Source organism: Pristiophorus japonicus, chromosome 21 (assembly GCF_044704955.1).
Source record: "Pristiophorus japonicus isolate sPriJap1 chromosome 21, sPriJap1.hap1, whole genome shotgun sequence".
Classification (NCBI taxonomy): domain Eukaryota; kingdom Metazoa; phylum Chordata; class Chondrichthyes; family Pristiophoridae; genus Pristiophorus; species Pristiophorus japonicus.
This window is the reverse complement of record NC_091997.1, coordinates 60,136,939-60,153,272: the sequence shown is the minus strand read 5'-3', so window position 1 is coordinate 60,153,272 and position 16,334 is coordinate 60,136,939.

Below are 16,334 nucleotides of genomic sequence, written 5' to 3'. Positions count from 1 at the left end.
TGTTTGTGTCGGCTGCCAAAGTTTGTGTTTGTCTTAGCTGCTTCAAGGTCACAACCTTATTTCCCATTCCATCCTCATTCATAACATTTATTATCTCAGCTGCAGTAAGGTCTGACATCTCTCCTGTAAGTTGCACAAAACCCACAAGTTTAGTGTGCACAAATGAACTGCCTTCATAAGCCTTAAACTCGAGAACAAATGCAGGAAGCAACTTTCCATGCCTGTTATTTGATGCACCAACAGACCGACTGAACACCTACTGAACATTTTGCAGGTCTTCAATTACTTCATCATTTACTCATGGAGCAAAAGCATTTTCAACGATCGCTTCACAGTTTGCCCATGTACATGGGTATTTTTGGGTTGATGAATATTTTATTTAAGTTGGAAGTACAGTCAATTGACCTGAAGCTGTGATTCTGTACAATGGTATGATATGCAGAAGGCCATGCTCACTCTGTATTGACTCAACTTTGCGAAAGGAATCAGTTGTGGAACTTGAACTTCCACGTGCTGTGTGAGCAGCTCTTTGTTTAACAGTACCTTCGTGCTCTTTTATAAAAGTCCTACCTCCACTTGAAATGGAAAATCCTGATGGGCATATCGAAGATAATACAGATCTTTCTTTTCTGGTTGGTCCTAAATCTGGAAGATCCTTTTGAAGCCGGTTATTAAAGCAGCAATTACACTTTTTTGACATTTGCGATTTTCACTTTACACACACTGAACCTCAAATCCTGCAAGTGTTCTCACAATAGAAATTTCATTTAGAAATTTACAGCGCAGAACGCGGCCATTTGGGCCCATCGTGTCCGCGCCGGCCAACAAAGAGCCGCACAGCCCTCGGTCAGCAGCCCTGACGGTTACTGATAAACCTAGGAACAATTTTCGATATTAGGTGTGAGCACCCTCTGCCTCAGAAGGTTTCAGAAAACTCTTACTGCTGAATGAATTCAGAGATTATTCATGCACCACACTGAACTCACAGATAAAGTAAATATGTTAGAGGGATCATCAAATGAGGCCATATGGGTCGAATTGAAAAATAAAAAAGGGGCGATCACACTGCTGGGCGTGTATTATAGACCCCCAAACAGTGGGAGGGAGATAGAGGAGCAAATATGTCGGCAAATTGCTGTGAAGTCTAAAAACCATAGGGTAGTAATAGTAGGGGGTTTTAACTATCCAAATATTGATTGGGACAAATTTAGTGTGAAGGGTGTAGAGGATGTGGAATTCTTAAAATGCATTCAAGAGAACTTTTTTAGTCAGTATGTAGCAAGCCCAACATGAGAGAGGGCCGTTATTGGATTTAGTTTTGGGGAATGAAGCTGGGCAGGTTGAAGGGGTATTAGTGGTAGAGCACTTGGGTGCCAGTGACCATAACTCAATCTGATTTAAGTTGATTATGGATAAGGACAAGGATAGGCCTGGAATAAAAGTCCCGAATTGGGGAAAAGCTAATTTTGCTAAGTTGAGAAGTGATTTGGCCATATTGGACTGGAAACAGCTACTTGTGGGTAAATCAGTGTCGGAACAGTGGAAGGCATTCAAGGAGGCGATCTGGAAGGCTCAGGCCAATCATGTGCCCTTGCAGAAAAAGGCTGGGAAAAATAATTCTAGAGCCCCCTGGATGTCTAGGGACTTACGGGGGAGATAAATAAAAAAAGGGACGCTTATGTCATATACCAATGGCTAAATACTATAGAATCTTTAGAGGAATGTAGAAAGTTAGGAGGCAAAATTAAAAAGGATATTAGGAATGCTAAGAGAGAGCACGTAAAATTCTTGGCTAATAAAATTTAAGATAACCCTAAGATATTCTATAAATATATTAAGAGTAAGAGGGTAACTAAAGAAAAAGTAGGGCCTATTAGGGACCTTGAGGGCATTCTCTGTGTGGAGGCGGAAGATGTTGGTAAGGTTCTTAATGAATACTTTGCATCTGTTTTACAAAGGAAAGGGGCAATGCAGATACTGCTATAGAGGAGGAGTGTGGTATTCTGGATGAAATAAATATAGTGAGAGAGGAAGTATTAAGGAGTTTAGCAGCTTTGAAAGTAGATAAATCCCCAGGCCTGGATGAAATGCATCCCAGACTGTTGAGCGAAGTAAAAGAGGAAATAGCAGAGGCCTTGACCATCATTTTCCAATCCTCTTTGGATTTGGGCATGGTGCCAGAGGACTGAAGGACTATTAATGTGGTACACTTGTTTAAGAAGGGAGAAAGGGATAGACTGAGTAATTACAGGCCTGTCAGACTAACCTCAGTGGTGGGAAAATTATTGGTAAAATGCTGAAAGACAGGATAAATCTATGTTTGGAAAGGCAAGGATTAATTAGGGACAGTCAGCACAGATTTGTTAAGGAAGGATCATGTTTGACTAACCTGATTGAATTTTTTGAGGAGGTAACCAAGAGGGTCAATGAGGGTAGTGTGTACGATGTAGTGTATATGGAATTTAGCAAAGCTTTTGATAAGGTCCCACATGGTAGACTGGTCACGAAGGTTAAAGCCCATGGGATACAGGGCAAAGTGGCAAGTTGGATCCAAAATTGGCTTGGGTAGGAAGCAAAGGGTAATGATTGATGGATGTTTTTGTGACTGGAAGGATGTTTCCAGTGGGGTTCCGCAGGGCTCAGTACTGGGTCCCTTGCTTTTTGTGGTATATATCAATGATTTAGATTTGAATATAGGGAGTATGATTAAGAAGTTTGCGGATGACACTAAAATTGGCTGTGTGGTTGATAATGAAGATATCCTCCTGCAGTGCAGATATAATGGTAAGTACTGCAGGGAATAGAATATGGACTGCAGGAGGATATCAATCTACTGGTTAGGTGGGCAGAGCAGTGGCAAATGGAATTTAATTCAGGGACGTGTGAGGTGATGCACTTTGGGAGGGCTAATAAGGAAAGGGTATACACATGAAGTGGTAGGCCACTTAATAGTGTAGATGAACAAAGGGACCTTGGAGTGCTTGTCCACAGTAGCAGGCCAGGTGGATAAGGTGGTTAAGAAGGCATACAGAATGCTTGCCTTTATTGGCCAAGGCATAGAATATAAGAACAGGGAGCTAATGCTTAAATTGTATAATACTCTGGTTAGGCCACAGCTGGAGTACTGCGTGCAGTTCTGGTCGCAGTATTATAGGAAGCATGTGATTTCACTAGAGAAGGTGCAGAGGAGATTTACTAGAATGCTGCCTGGAATGGAGAATCTTAGTTATGAGGACAGATTGGATAGGCTGGGTTTGTTCTCATTGGAACAGAGCAGGCTGGGAGGGGACCTCATTGAGGTGTACAAAATATTGAGGGGCCTGGACATAGTGGGAAGTAAGGGCCTATTTCCATTGGTGGAGGGGTCTATTACAAGGGGACATAGTTTTAAGTTTGGTGGAAGGTTTAGAGGAGATTTGAGGGGAGGTGGCTTTTTTACGCAGAGGGTTGTGGGGATCTGGAACTTGCTGCCTGGAAGAGTGGTGGATGCAGAAACCCTCACCACTTTTAAGAGATGGTTGGATGGGCACTTAAAGTGCAGTAACCTGCAGGGTTACGGACCTAGAGCTGGTAATTGGGATTAGACTGGATAACCTGTTGTTGGCCAGTGCAGATATAATGGTAAGTACTGCAGGGAATAGAATATGGCCAGGGTGATCTCCTGGACTAGTTTCGATCGCCTGGATGGGTCGGAGAGAAATTTTCCCAGATTTTTTTCTCCCTAAATTGGCCTGGGTTTTTATCTGGTTTTTGCCTCTCCCAGGAGATCACATGGCTCCGGTTGGGGTGGAGTGTAGAATGTTTCAGTGTAAGGTGTGTCGCAGTTGTGTGAGGTGGACTGGTTGGGCTGGGTGCTCTCTGCCTTTCCATCATTGTTCATTGTTCACAGGTTCAGGGCTGCTGACCGAGGGCCGTGCGGCTCTTTGTCGGTTGTCACGGACACAATGGGCCGAAATGGCCTCCTTCTGCGCTGTAAATTTCTATGTGTTTTTATCCCCTCACCCAGCAGGTCTCACCGCGCTCTCAACCTCTCCCACGCATTTTAAAGGTTCCGCCCTCCGGCCAGTCACTATTGGCTGAAACACGGGGTCAGGTGACTCAATGCCCCAGAATGCAGTGCGGCCCGAGGTATTGATGGGGCCTTTTCTCCACCTCGCTGCGTGTGGGAGGCATGGTCACCATTGTCGCCTCCGTTGAACTGGCTCCTGGAATCCGTTTCTGAGCTCAAACTGCCGGGAATGGGACGAGAATCCCCTGGGGTTTCTGTACATTTGTGCTTAAAAAAACAAAGATTGTATTTTTCCAGTTTATCCAAATATAAAGTTAAAATGCAACTCCTGCGACTAGCAGACCAATGAATATGGCCGTATTCGGCCGAGTTTCCTGAACCGGGGACTCTCCCAGGGATAGTGTTCTCCCGGGGACTCAGTGCATGGTCAGTCTAAAGGGCCTTTGCATCATTACGATGTCCTTCGGCGGAGATAGGGCGTGGCTTCAGTTATCAGCAGCCCACTCTGAGAAAGCTGTTACCCTGGCAACAGACCTTTATGGCTTTAAACTGCTTTTGTATTTTTCCCAGAGTAAACAAACACATCTCCGCCTGACCAACCTTTGCATGCAAACTTTTCGTGCTTCGTTTAAAAAAACTATTACAGGCAAGTTTAGTTCGACAGCCACAGCCCTCTGGCGTAGAGAATTCCAAAGATTCACCACCCTCTGAGTGAAGACATTTTTCCTCATCTCAGTTCTAAATGGCCGACCCCTTATCCTGAGATTATGACTCCTGATTCTAGACTCTCCATCCTGGGGAAACAATCTCTCAGCATCTACCCTGCCCTCTAAGAATGTTATCATTCAATGGGGACCAGAATGTGAATGGTATGTACCGGAGGCACCATTGTATGGACATGTGCAGTGACAAGAGACTGCTCCGAGCACTGAGATAAGCCAGTACTTGTTAGGTTGAACATTCTAGCTGTCCAATCAAATCTTGCCTTCATTCTCCCTTCTGATTATGCTGGAAGACACTTGCTTTTGTGTCCCATCTGTGTTTATGTGTTCCTCTGTTGGATTCTTGTTATTGTTCAGTAATGTTAGAAATTAATTTATATCCAGCAGTCTGCACTGCTTCCCATCTCCATCCTGCCTTCCCTCACAATCCCCCCTTTAAGCCCCACTCTTAACTTCAATCTATAATCGAGGGTGGCAGTCCTATACAGTATTGAGGGAGTGTTGCATTGTTGGAGGTGTCATTCTTCAATGAGATGTCAAGCTGTGACACCCATCTATTTTGGAATACAGTATATGATACAGCAGGAATGGGGTACTGAGGGAATGATCAGCCATGATCATATTGAATAATGGTGCAGGCTCGAAGGGCCAAATGGCCTACTCCTGCACCTATTGTCTATGTTTCTATGTTTCTATGAGTAATTTGAGGCATGACATGATAAGGGCCCAAAAATATATCAATAAAGAATCAACATATCCTTCATTTCCTTGCTCCCTCATCTGTTTATCCAGCTTCCCCTTAACTGTCTCTATACTATTCGCCTCAACCACTCCCTGTGGTACCGAGTGCCGCATTCTCACCAGTCTCTGGGTAAAGAAGTTTCTCCTGATTTCCCTATTGCATTTATTAGGTCTCCCCTGCCATAGGATTACACGGGATATACGGGACAGAAACAGGCCATTCGGCCCAACCAGTCCATGCCGGTGTTTATGTTCCACTCGAGCCTCCTCCAGTCTTTCCTCATCTAAATCTATCAGCATAATCCTCTATTCCCTTCTCCTTCATATGATTGTCTAGCCTCCCCTTAAATGTATCTATATTATTCGCTTCAACCACTTCCTGTGGTAGTGAGTTCCACATTCTCACCACTCTTTGGGTAAAGAAGTTTCTTCTGAATTCCCTATTGTATTTCTTGGTTACTATCTTATATTGATGGTGTCATATATGTATACTTTGTGTATATACTATGCAGGTACCACTAGAGGGTGCAACTGTGGGAGGCCCAGGCAGGAGCTGTATAAAAGGCTGGTCACCACGCAGTGAAGGCACTCTGTAGTTACAATAAAGAGACTAAGGTCACAGCAGTTCAAGCATAGCACTAGGCCTCGTGGAGTTATTCAATAGATAAGTAGAGATATTAATTGTTGATGAGTTCAGATCATGGACTTACACACAGAGATGGCTGCCATTGGTAGTTTAGGACAGTTTACAGAGGGTGAAGCCTTTACTCGGGTTTCGCTGGCCCGGTATCACTTCTACACACACCGCTGCACTGAGGGCCAGGATTTAGCAGAATATGTCGTTGACCTACAAAGGCTTGCGGAACCGTGCGATTTTGGCGAACTCCTCAACACTGTGTTGCGGGATATTTTCGCGACGGGACGGGACGGGACGCGGACCATCACCTTAAGCCAGGCGTTCATGACCTCAACGTTGAGATTCTCCCAGAATCAAAACTCACTGGCAAGTACTGTGCAGAAAATAACTGTTGATCAAAGAATTAGTCCGACTCAGAGTCCGCCAAGGGGTGTAAATGTGAATCATTTAACATGCTGGTGTTGCGGGGGTAACCATTGGGCCCGTCTGTGTCGATTCAGACACTATGTGTGCAAAGGCTGTGGCCACAAGGGCCACCCACAGCGAATGTGCAGAAGAACTGCGGCTCAAAACGTGGCAGAGGAGTTGGCAGGATGTTTCCGATCCAGCAAGGATCATAAAGTACAAGCTAGAGAGGCGACTCAGTCTGAGGAAGCAGTGCACGGGGTGCACACCTTCACCTCCAAAAGTCCCCCCATGATGATGAAAGTCAAGATAAAGGGCATTCCTGTTTCCATGGAGTTGGACATGGGGGCGAGTCAGTCACTTATGAGCCAGAAGGCATTTGAGAGGTTGTGGGGCAACAAAGAACAAAGACCCAAGCTGAGCCCAATTCAGACAAAGCTGCGCACCTACACCAAGGAACTGATCCCAATTATCGGCAGTGCGAACGTAAAAGTATCCTATGATGGAGAGATACACGAATTGCCACTGTGGGTTGTACCAGGCAACGGGCAGAAGCTGGATGGGGAAGATTTGTTGCAACTGGGAAGACGTCAGAGCACTATCTTCAGTGGATGATATTTCCTGTGCTCAAGTGCTGAGCAAATTCCCATCCTTATTTGAACCAGGCAACGGCAACTTCACAGGCGCCAAAGCACAGATCCACTTGGTCCCCGAGGCACGGCCTGTTCATTACAAGGCTCGAGCAGTCCCTTACATGATGAAGGAGAAAGTGGAGATCGAATAGGACAGACTTCAACGCGAGGGAATCATTTCACCAGTCGAATTCAATGAATGAGCCAGCCCGATTGTTCCGGTACTAAAGCGCGATGGCACGGTCAGAATCTGCGGCGACTACAAGGTAACGATCAACCGAGTTTCATTACAGGACCAGTACCCGCTACCCAAAGCCGATGATCTCTTTGCAACATTAGCAGGGGGAAAGGCATTCACCAAGCTGGATCTAACCTCCGCTTACATGACGCAGGAGCTGGCTGAGTCATTGAAAAAATGAACATGCATTAACACACACAAGGGTCTGTTTTTGTATCACAGGTGCCCGTTCGGGATCCGCTCGGCTGCAGTCATCTTCCAAAGGAACATGGAGAGTCTGTTGAAATTGGTTCCACGCACTGTTGTTCCCCACAAGTGGAAACATTCTCTCTGTATCCACTCTATCCAAACCATTCCTAATTTTAAAGACTCTATTAGATCACCCCTCAGCCTCTCTTTTTTCAGCGAAAAGAGACCCAGCCTGTTCATCCTTTCCTGATATGTATATCCTCGCATTTCTGGTATCATTCTTGTAAATCTTCTCTGCACCCTCTCCTGTGACTCTAGATCCTTTTTATAATATGGTGACCAGAACTGTACGCAGTACTCAAAATGTGGACTAACCAAGGTTCAATACAGGTTTAGCATAACTTCCCTACTTTTCAATTCTATGCCTCTAGAAATAAACCCTGATGCTTGGTTTGCTTTTTTACGGCCTTGCTAATCTGTGTTGCTACTTTTAGTGATGTGTGTATTTGTACTCCGAGATCCCTTTGTTCCTCTACCCCACCCAGATTCGCACCCTCCCAGTAATAAGTGACCTCCCTATTCTTCCTACCAAAATGTAAAATCTCACATTTATCTGTGTTGAACTTTATTTACCAATTATATACCCATTCTGCAAGTTTATGAATGTCTCCCTGTAATTTGTTGCAGTCTTCCTCAGTATTGACTATCCCTCAATTTAGTGTCATCTGCAAATTTCGAAATTGTGTTCTTGATTCCAAATTCTAAATCATAAATATAAATTGTGAACAACAGTGGTCCCAGCACTGATCCTTGTGGAACACCACTACCCACCTTCTGCCCCTGTGAATAACTACCCTTTACCCTTGAAGCCAGCTAGCGATCCATTCTGCTACTTGTCCCCTGGCTCCGCATTTTTTGACCTTATTCATTAGTCTATTATGGGGTACCCTATTGAAAGCCTTTTGAAAATCTAGATAAATTACATCTACTCTCTCTGTTACCACTTCAAAAAATTAAGTGAGGTTGGTCAAGAAAGACTTTCCTTTTTGAAATCCATGCTGACTATTCATTATTAAGGCCCAAAAGCCGCGGTCGACTACTTCCTGCAGGCGATCGGGTGAAAAACTTTAAAAAATGCGTATTTACCTTAACCTGCTGCACCCATGCAAGATCCCGGTCCTGAGACCTTCTCTGACTGCGCAACGCAGCACATGCACTTCGGGACATGCATAGGCCTGGAGTCACATGGCTCTGGGCAGCCAATCATAAAAGTATGTTCTCATTCATAATAATGCACATTGTGCGCTGAAAACCAGCTTTTGCGATGCCTTCCCGGGTCCTTACACACTCCGTACACACTCTGGACAGACCCAGGAGGCCGGAATTTCTGCCCCAATATTTTTGGTTTCTAGATATTCTTCTATTTTCTCCTTTAGTAGGGTTTCCATTATTTTCCTACCACCGATGTTAAGCTGACTGATCTATAATTCCCTGGACATGTTCTATCCCCCTTCTTAAATATAGGTATTACATTAGTGATCCGCCAGTCCTCTGGCACTACAGCTTTTTCTAACAAATTATTAAAAATGTGCAGTAATGCCTCTGCTATCTCTTCCCTAGATTCTTTTAAAATGCGTGGATGCAATCCATCCGGACCAGGGGTATATCATCTTTGAGTTTGATTAGTTTATTTAATATATCCCCTCTTTGTATTTTAAATGCACCATCTCATTACTAATCTCATCATCCAATGTCGTGTCCACCTGTTCTATCTCCCCGGTAAATACTGAAGCAAAATAATGATTTAATATTTCTGCCATCTCTCTATCGTTACCTGTGGTATTATCCTGTCTATCCCCTCATGGCCCTATTCCCATCCCAATCTTCCTTTATTTATTGATGCGCCTGTAAAATATTTTACTATTTTGTTTTATGTTCCTTGATCATTGAATTTCATAATTGCTCATCGCCTTCCTAATTGTCACCTAATCTTTCCGTATTCTCCCTTTTCATACACTCCCCTGCTGTCTATGTAATTAATGTATGCCTCTTTCCTTACCCTCAATTGTTCCCTTGTGGCTTTATTCATCCATCGATTTGTCTTTAGTTTGTTCTTTCCTTTTAGCGGAATATATTGTTCCTGCACTCTGTTGAACACCGCTTTAAATGTTTCCCATTGCTGCTCTACAATACTGTTGCCCATTTTATTTTCCCAAGTTCTCAGACCCTCAAAATAAGTTTTTCTCCAATCCATTACCCTGGTTTTTGTCATTCTTATGCCCTTCTCAATTATCATTTTAAAGTGTATTATGGTCAATATTGCCTTGATGTTCTCCTACCTTTATTTCTCTTATCTGCTCTGGTTCATTCCCCATTGCAAGATCTAATAGCGAATCCTCCCTTGTTGGGCTTTTTACATATTGAGTTAGAAAGGAGTCCAGTACACATTGTAGGAACTCCATTCCCTTATCCCCTTTACCTACCTCTTCTGTCCAATTAATATCGGGGTAGTTGAAATCCTCCATTATTATTTTATGTTTTTTACTCATTTCCCAAATTTGTCGGTATATTTCTTCCTCCAGCTCCCTTCCACTATAAGGTGGTCTGTAGACTACATCGATCAGTGTGATTGATCCTTTATTATCTTTAATCTCTTTCTCTATATGGATTCGCTGATATCTGCGTCACTTTTTTCTACTGCCATTGTGTTATCCCTAATAAGTACAGCTACTCCATCCCCCCTTTTTCCCTCTATCTTTTCTAAATATGTTATACCAAGCAATGTTTAATTCCCAGTGTATCCATGTCTCAGTAATCCCTAATCCTAACTCAATTTATTCCGTTACCACCAGTGTCCTCCCTCACTTTATTGTTTCCTATGCTCTCTTTTCCTGTATTATTTACATTTAGACAGGTTATGTAGATCTCTCCCCCAGCTTACTAGTTTAATGCCTTTGCCACCTCCCTATTTACCCTTTCCACTAGGACAAGGGACCCATCCCGATTCAGATGGAGCCCGTCCCATCGGTACTGCTCCTTCCTGTCCCAGAACTGGTGCCAGTGTCCCATGTAAAGGAACCCCTCTTTTCCACACCAGCCCTTTAGCCATGTGTTAATTCTCCTGATCTGTCAACTTTGCTAATTTGCACGTGACCCGGGTAATAATCCAGAGATTATTACCCTCGAGGTCCTACTTTTTAATGCAGAGCTTAACTCCCGATACTGCTTCTGCAAGACCTCCTCCCTGTTCCTACCTATGTAGTTTATTCCAACATGGACCACGACAACTGGATTTACCGATCCCTTTCCTAGTTCCTCTCCAGCCACCATGAGGTATCCCTTACCCTAGCACCGGGTAGACAACACATACTTCAGGATTCTCGTTCTTGGCTGCAGAGGATGCTATCTATCCCCGAAATATAGAGCCCCTATCACCACCACATTTATACCCTGCTCTGCCCCCACCTTAGACAGCATTCTGAGCTCCCCTCCGATGCCAGGCTGCTGCCCAGGAAATTCTCCCTGGTGGCCCAGTGGGCCGAAGTTCTAAAATTACGGAGGCTCTCCCCTTTAAGTGATGACGTCATCACAGTGCTCACTCCGCACCACCCCCAGCTTCCCCCCCGCAGGTGTACTCACCCATATTCCCCCCCCCCACTCAGGTGTGCTCACCGCCCATATCCCCCCCTCAGGTGTACTCACCGCCCATATCCACCCCTCCGGTGTACTCACTGCCCATATCCCCCCCCTCAGGTGTACTCACCACCCATATCCACCCCTCCGGTGTACTCACCCATTTCGCCCCCCCCCCAGGTGTATCACTGCCCATATCCACCCCTCCGATGTACTCACCACCCATATCCACCCTCCGGTGTACTCACCGCCCATATCACCCCCTCAGGTGTACTCACCACCCATTTCCACCCCTCCGGTGTACTCACTGCCCATATCCCCCCCTCAGGTGTACTCACCGCCCATATCCCCCCCTCAGGTGTACTCACCGCCCATATCCACCCCTCCGGTGTACTCACCGACCATATCTACCCCTCCGGTGTACTTACCGCCCATATCCCCCCCTCAGATGTACTCACCGCCCATATCCACCCCTCCGGTGTACTCACCGACCATATCTACCCCTCCGGTGTACTCACCGCCCATATCCACCCCTCCAGTGTACTCACTGACCATATCTACCCCTCCGGTGTACTCACTGCCTATATCCCCCTCTCAGGTGTACTCACCGCCCATATCCCCCCCTCAGGTGTACTCACCGCCCATATCCACCCCTCCGGTGTACTCACCGACCATATCTACCCCTCCGGTGTACTCACCGCCCATATCCACCCCTCCGGTATACTCACCCATATCGCCCCCCCCACCACCCCTCAAGTGTAGTCACCACCCCCATTAAGAGCGACTTCCGGATCCAAGGAAAAAAAACAACAAAGAGCTGAATGTCGCTCAAGAGGCGACCTGAACCCCAGCTGCGGTAATAACAGGGGTGCTTTTCGGGCAGGGGGCAAGTTCTACCCCTCTGATTAAGTGCACTCAGTTTAATCCTGCTCTGTGCAGACCAGAGGAATCAGGTTCCCTCTATCTACCCTATCAAATCCATAAGTATCTTAAACACCCCTGAAATGCCTAGCTCTAATGATAAGATTATGGCCCTCTTACTCACCCCAGCATGAGTCCCATGAGACAAGAAAAGTGCCAGAACTGAGAGGCAATAACCATCAGGAACTCGGCTCTCTGTTCTCCAGGGACAAGACTGAGAGGGTGATCTGATAGAGGTCATAAATTGTGAAGGGGTTCGATAGGGTAGACATCTATTTCCAAGTCAGGATGGTGTGTGACTTGGAGGGGAACACCACACCTCCAAGCTCCCCTCCAAGTCACACACCATCCTGACTGGGAAATGTATCGGCCGTTCCTTCATCATCACTGGGTCAAAATTCTGGAACTCCCACCCTAACAACACTATGGGAGCACCTTCACCACATGGACTGCAGCGGTTCAAGAAAGCGGCTCACCACCACCTTGCTGGTAATGCCCACATTCTGAGAATGAATAAAAAATAGACATAGAGAAAATGTTTCCACTTGTGGGGAGTCCATAATTAGGGGTTATAAAAATAAGATAGTCACTAATAAATCCAATCGGGAATTCAGGAGAAACTTCTTTACCCAGAGAGTGCTGTGAATGTGGAACGAGAGGCAAATAGCAATGATGCATTTAAGGGGAAGGCCGTGAATTAATTTAATGTCATATTCCCTCATGTATGCATCCCTCTCTATCTCTGTAACCTCCGACAGCCCTCTGAGATCTCCGGTCTCTTTTGCATTCCCAATTTTAATCGCTCCACCATTCAGCTGCCTTTGTCCCAAGCACTGGAACTCCCTCCCTAAACCTCTCAGCCTTTCTACCTCTCTCTCCTTTTTTAAGACACTCCTTCAAACTGACCTATTTGACCGATCGTTTGGTCACCTGCCCAAATATCTCCTTATCTGGCTCGGTGTCAGATTTTGTTTGATAATTACTGTTGTGAAGCAATTTGAGATGTTTTACTACGTTTAAGGCGCTATATAAATGCAAGTGGTTGTTTGCGGCCCTGGACACTCTCTCAGGGTGGGCCACCTCCCTCCCCTCTAGCTGACCCACTCTGCCCGTCACAGGAGCCAATCGTCGCTCTGCTCCAGGACCGTCACAGTGCCTTGCCTCTCAGGTTCCGGGCCTTTCATTCGATGAGATGTGCAGCCATCGCAGATTCATTTTACAACATCTTTTAAATTGAAATTAACTTTTTAAAATTGATTTGATGTTAATTCGGAGGCATGGGCCTCTTGGCTGTGATTGGTCAGTGAGGTGACTCTTTGACAGTACCATGATCGAGCTCCCTGTGCGCGAGAGAGATCGATTGTCCAGGAAATGTTACCGTATTCCCCCCCTCCCTGCCTCTTGATTGGCTGCCAGCCAGGGAACCCAGTCCAAAATTAGGAAGACGTGCTGCTGTATATTTCCGGGGTTCCCAGCCGCTACGATTCTCCCCACCGCCCCCCCTCCCCCCTCCATAAATAACATGTCACACAACCACCAATGCTGGAGTGAAGACAGGAGGAGACAGGAGAGTGTGGAATAAGGGGGGCTCTGTTTGGGTGGGCGGCATGAAGTGAGACTGGGCTTTGGGGGCACTAGGGTTCAGATCGATGGAGAATGGGGAATGAAGACTCAGGTGAGAGGAAGATTGGGAATGGTGGGTTCAGGGGGAGAGATGGAATGGGAGTTCAGGGGGAGAGGGAGAATGTGGGTTCAGGGGAGAGAGGAATGAAGGTTTGGGGGAGAGGGAGAGAAAGGAGGTTCGGGGGAGAGAGAATGCTGGTTCAGGGGAGGGAGGAATGGGGAATAGGGGGTCAGAACCAGTATTATAGGTTGACCCTCCCTGATCCGGGGCTCCCTTATGCAGCACTATTCCTGGCCACCGGGTGGCGCATGCGCAGAACTCTGACAGGACAATGTGAAAAAATTAACAATAAACAAGGAAGTTATCGGCTTAAATACGCTTAAAGGGAGCTATTCAAAAACATATTCAAAAGAAAGAGCGCAAGCAGCTTTTATTTGGAGTTAATTGAATGAGTAGGAGCAGGAGGTAGGCAGGTAATTACAGAGCTTGTAATTAGTGTGTGTATTACGGAGCATGGTTGGGGATGTATCACTTGTCAAGTGAAGTTGAATCTCATGCAAAATGTCATGTATATCAAAACTAACATCAATTATACTTCTATCTTTTCCTTTGAAAGTCTTTATTCTCCCTGGGAGATTAGAAGGTTGTGCCGCAACAAATTGAACAAGGGAATGACTGGCATTCAAAGATCCCCACGCCACACTGTCTGCCCCAGCCCCCCAGCCCCCCGCCACCACCACGCCCTAATAGTGAACCTATATATGAAATTTTCAGAAAATCTCCAAATTGCAAGGAAAAAACTAGGAGCTGCTGAGCTGGATTCAATTTCACTGAGTTTCCATAAGTCTCATTAAATTGCATAACGGGGTTGGAGCTGCGGAAATAATAGGAAAGCAAATTATTATCCAAATGGAGAAAGTTTGCAAAGTGCTGCAGTACAGAAAGACCTGAGGGTTCTTGTGCATGAAACACAAAACGTTAGTATGCAGGTACAGCAAGTAATCAGGAAGGTAAATGGAATGTTGGCCCTTATTGCAAGGGGGATAGAGTATAAAAGCAGAGAAGTCCTGCTACAACTGTACAGGTATTGGTGAGGCCACACCTAGTGGACTGCGTACAGTTTTGGTCTCTATTTAAGGAAGGATATACTTACAATGGAGGCTGTTCAGTGAAGGTTCACTTGGTTGATTCCGGAGATGAGAGGGTTGACTTATGAAGATAAGTTGAGTAGGTTGGGCCTGTACTCCACCTTGACAAGGTGGATGCAGAAAGGATGTTTCCACTCATAGGGGAAACTAAAGCTAGGGGACATAGTCTCAGAATAAGGGGCCGCCCATTTAAAACTGAGATGAGGAGAAATTTCTTCTCTCAGGGGGTTGTATATCTGTGGAATTCTCTGTCCCAGAGAACTGTGTAGGCTGGGTCATTGAATATATTTAAGGCGGAGATAGACAGATTTTTGAGCGATCAGGGAGTGAAGGGTTATGGAGAGCGGGCAGGGAAGTGGAACTGAGTCCATGATCAGATCAGCCATGATCGTATTGCTGGGGGAAAACCCCAAGGTAGAAATAAATCTACTCCGAGACTACGTTAGAGAGTTGAAAACATACACAGTTTATAAATACAAAGTACCAGGGGACTTGTGTGTTGGTCCCTCAACCAGGCAACAACTCAATTTGGGTTTACAAAAAATGAGTATTTAAAGTCGTAAACCACAAAGGTCATATGTCAATGCTTCTACATCTGGCATTGCAAAAAGTGTCTACACAACGAGTTTTTTTCATCTTTGGCCAGCTTACTTCCTTATCTTCGGCTAGCGTCTGGTGTGACCTTTTCACAATTGCTTATCTCATTCTATCATATAGTACATTTTCTAAAGCACAGTAATTTCGCACTAACGCTATTAACCCTTCAGTATTAAATGGCGGAGCAGGCTCGAGGGGCCAGGTGACCTACTCCTGTTCCTATTATGTTATGTTCTTACATTTGTATCGGGGGTTGGGGGCTGTGGGCTGGGGGCTGCGCCTGGGGGGGTGGCTGGGGGTGGGAGTGGGGCTGGGAGTGGGGGTGGGGCTGGGGCTGGGGTGGGGGTAGGGGCTGAGGCTTGGGGATGGGGGCTAGGTGCTGGGGGTGGGGGCTGGGGGCTGCGGCTAGGGGCTGGGGGTTGGGGCTGGAGCTAGGGGCTGGGGCTGGGGGCTGGGGGTTGGGGGTGGGGTGGGGGTGGGGCTGGGGGTTGGGGGTGGGGGTGGGGCTAGGGGCTGGGGGTGGGGGCTGAGGCTGGGGCTAGGGGCTGGGGATGGGGGCTTGGGCTGGGGGTGTGGGCTGGTGCTTGGGGTGGAGGGTGGGGGCTGGGGGTGGGGGCTGGGGGTTGGGGGTGGGGGTGGGGCTGGGGGCTGGGGCTAGGGGCTGGGGGCTGGAGATGAGGTTGGGGGCTGGGGGTTTGGGGTGGAGCTGGGGGTTGGGGGTTCGGGGTGGGGCTGGGGCTGGGGCTGGGGGTTGGGGGTGGTGGCTGTGGCTGGGGGTTGGGGGCTGGGGCTGGGGGCTGGAGATGGGGTTGGGGGCTGGGGGTTGGGGGTGGGGCTG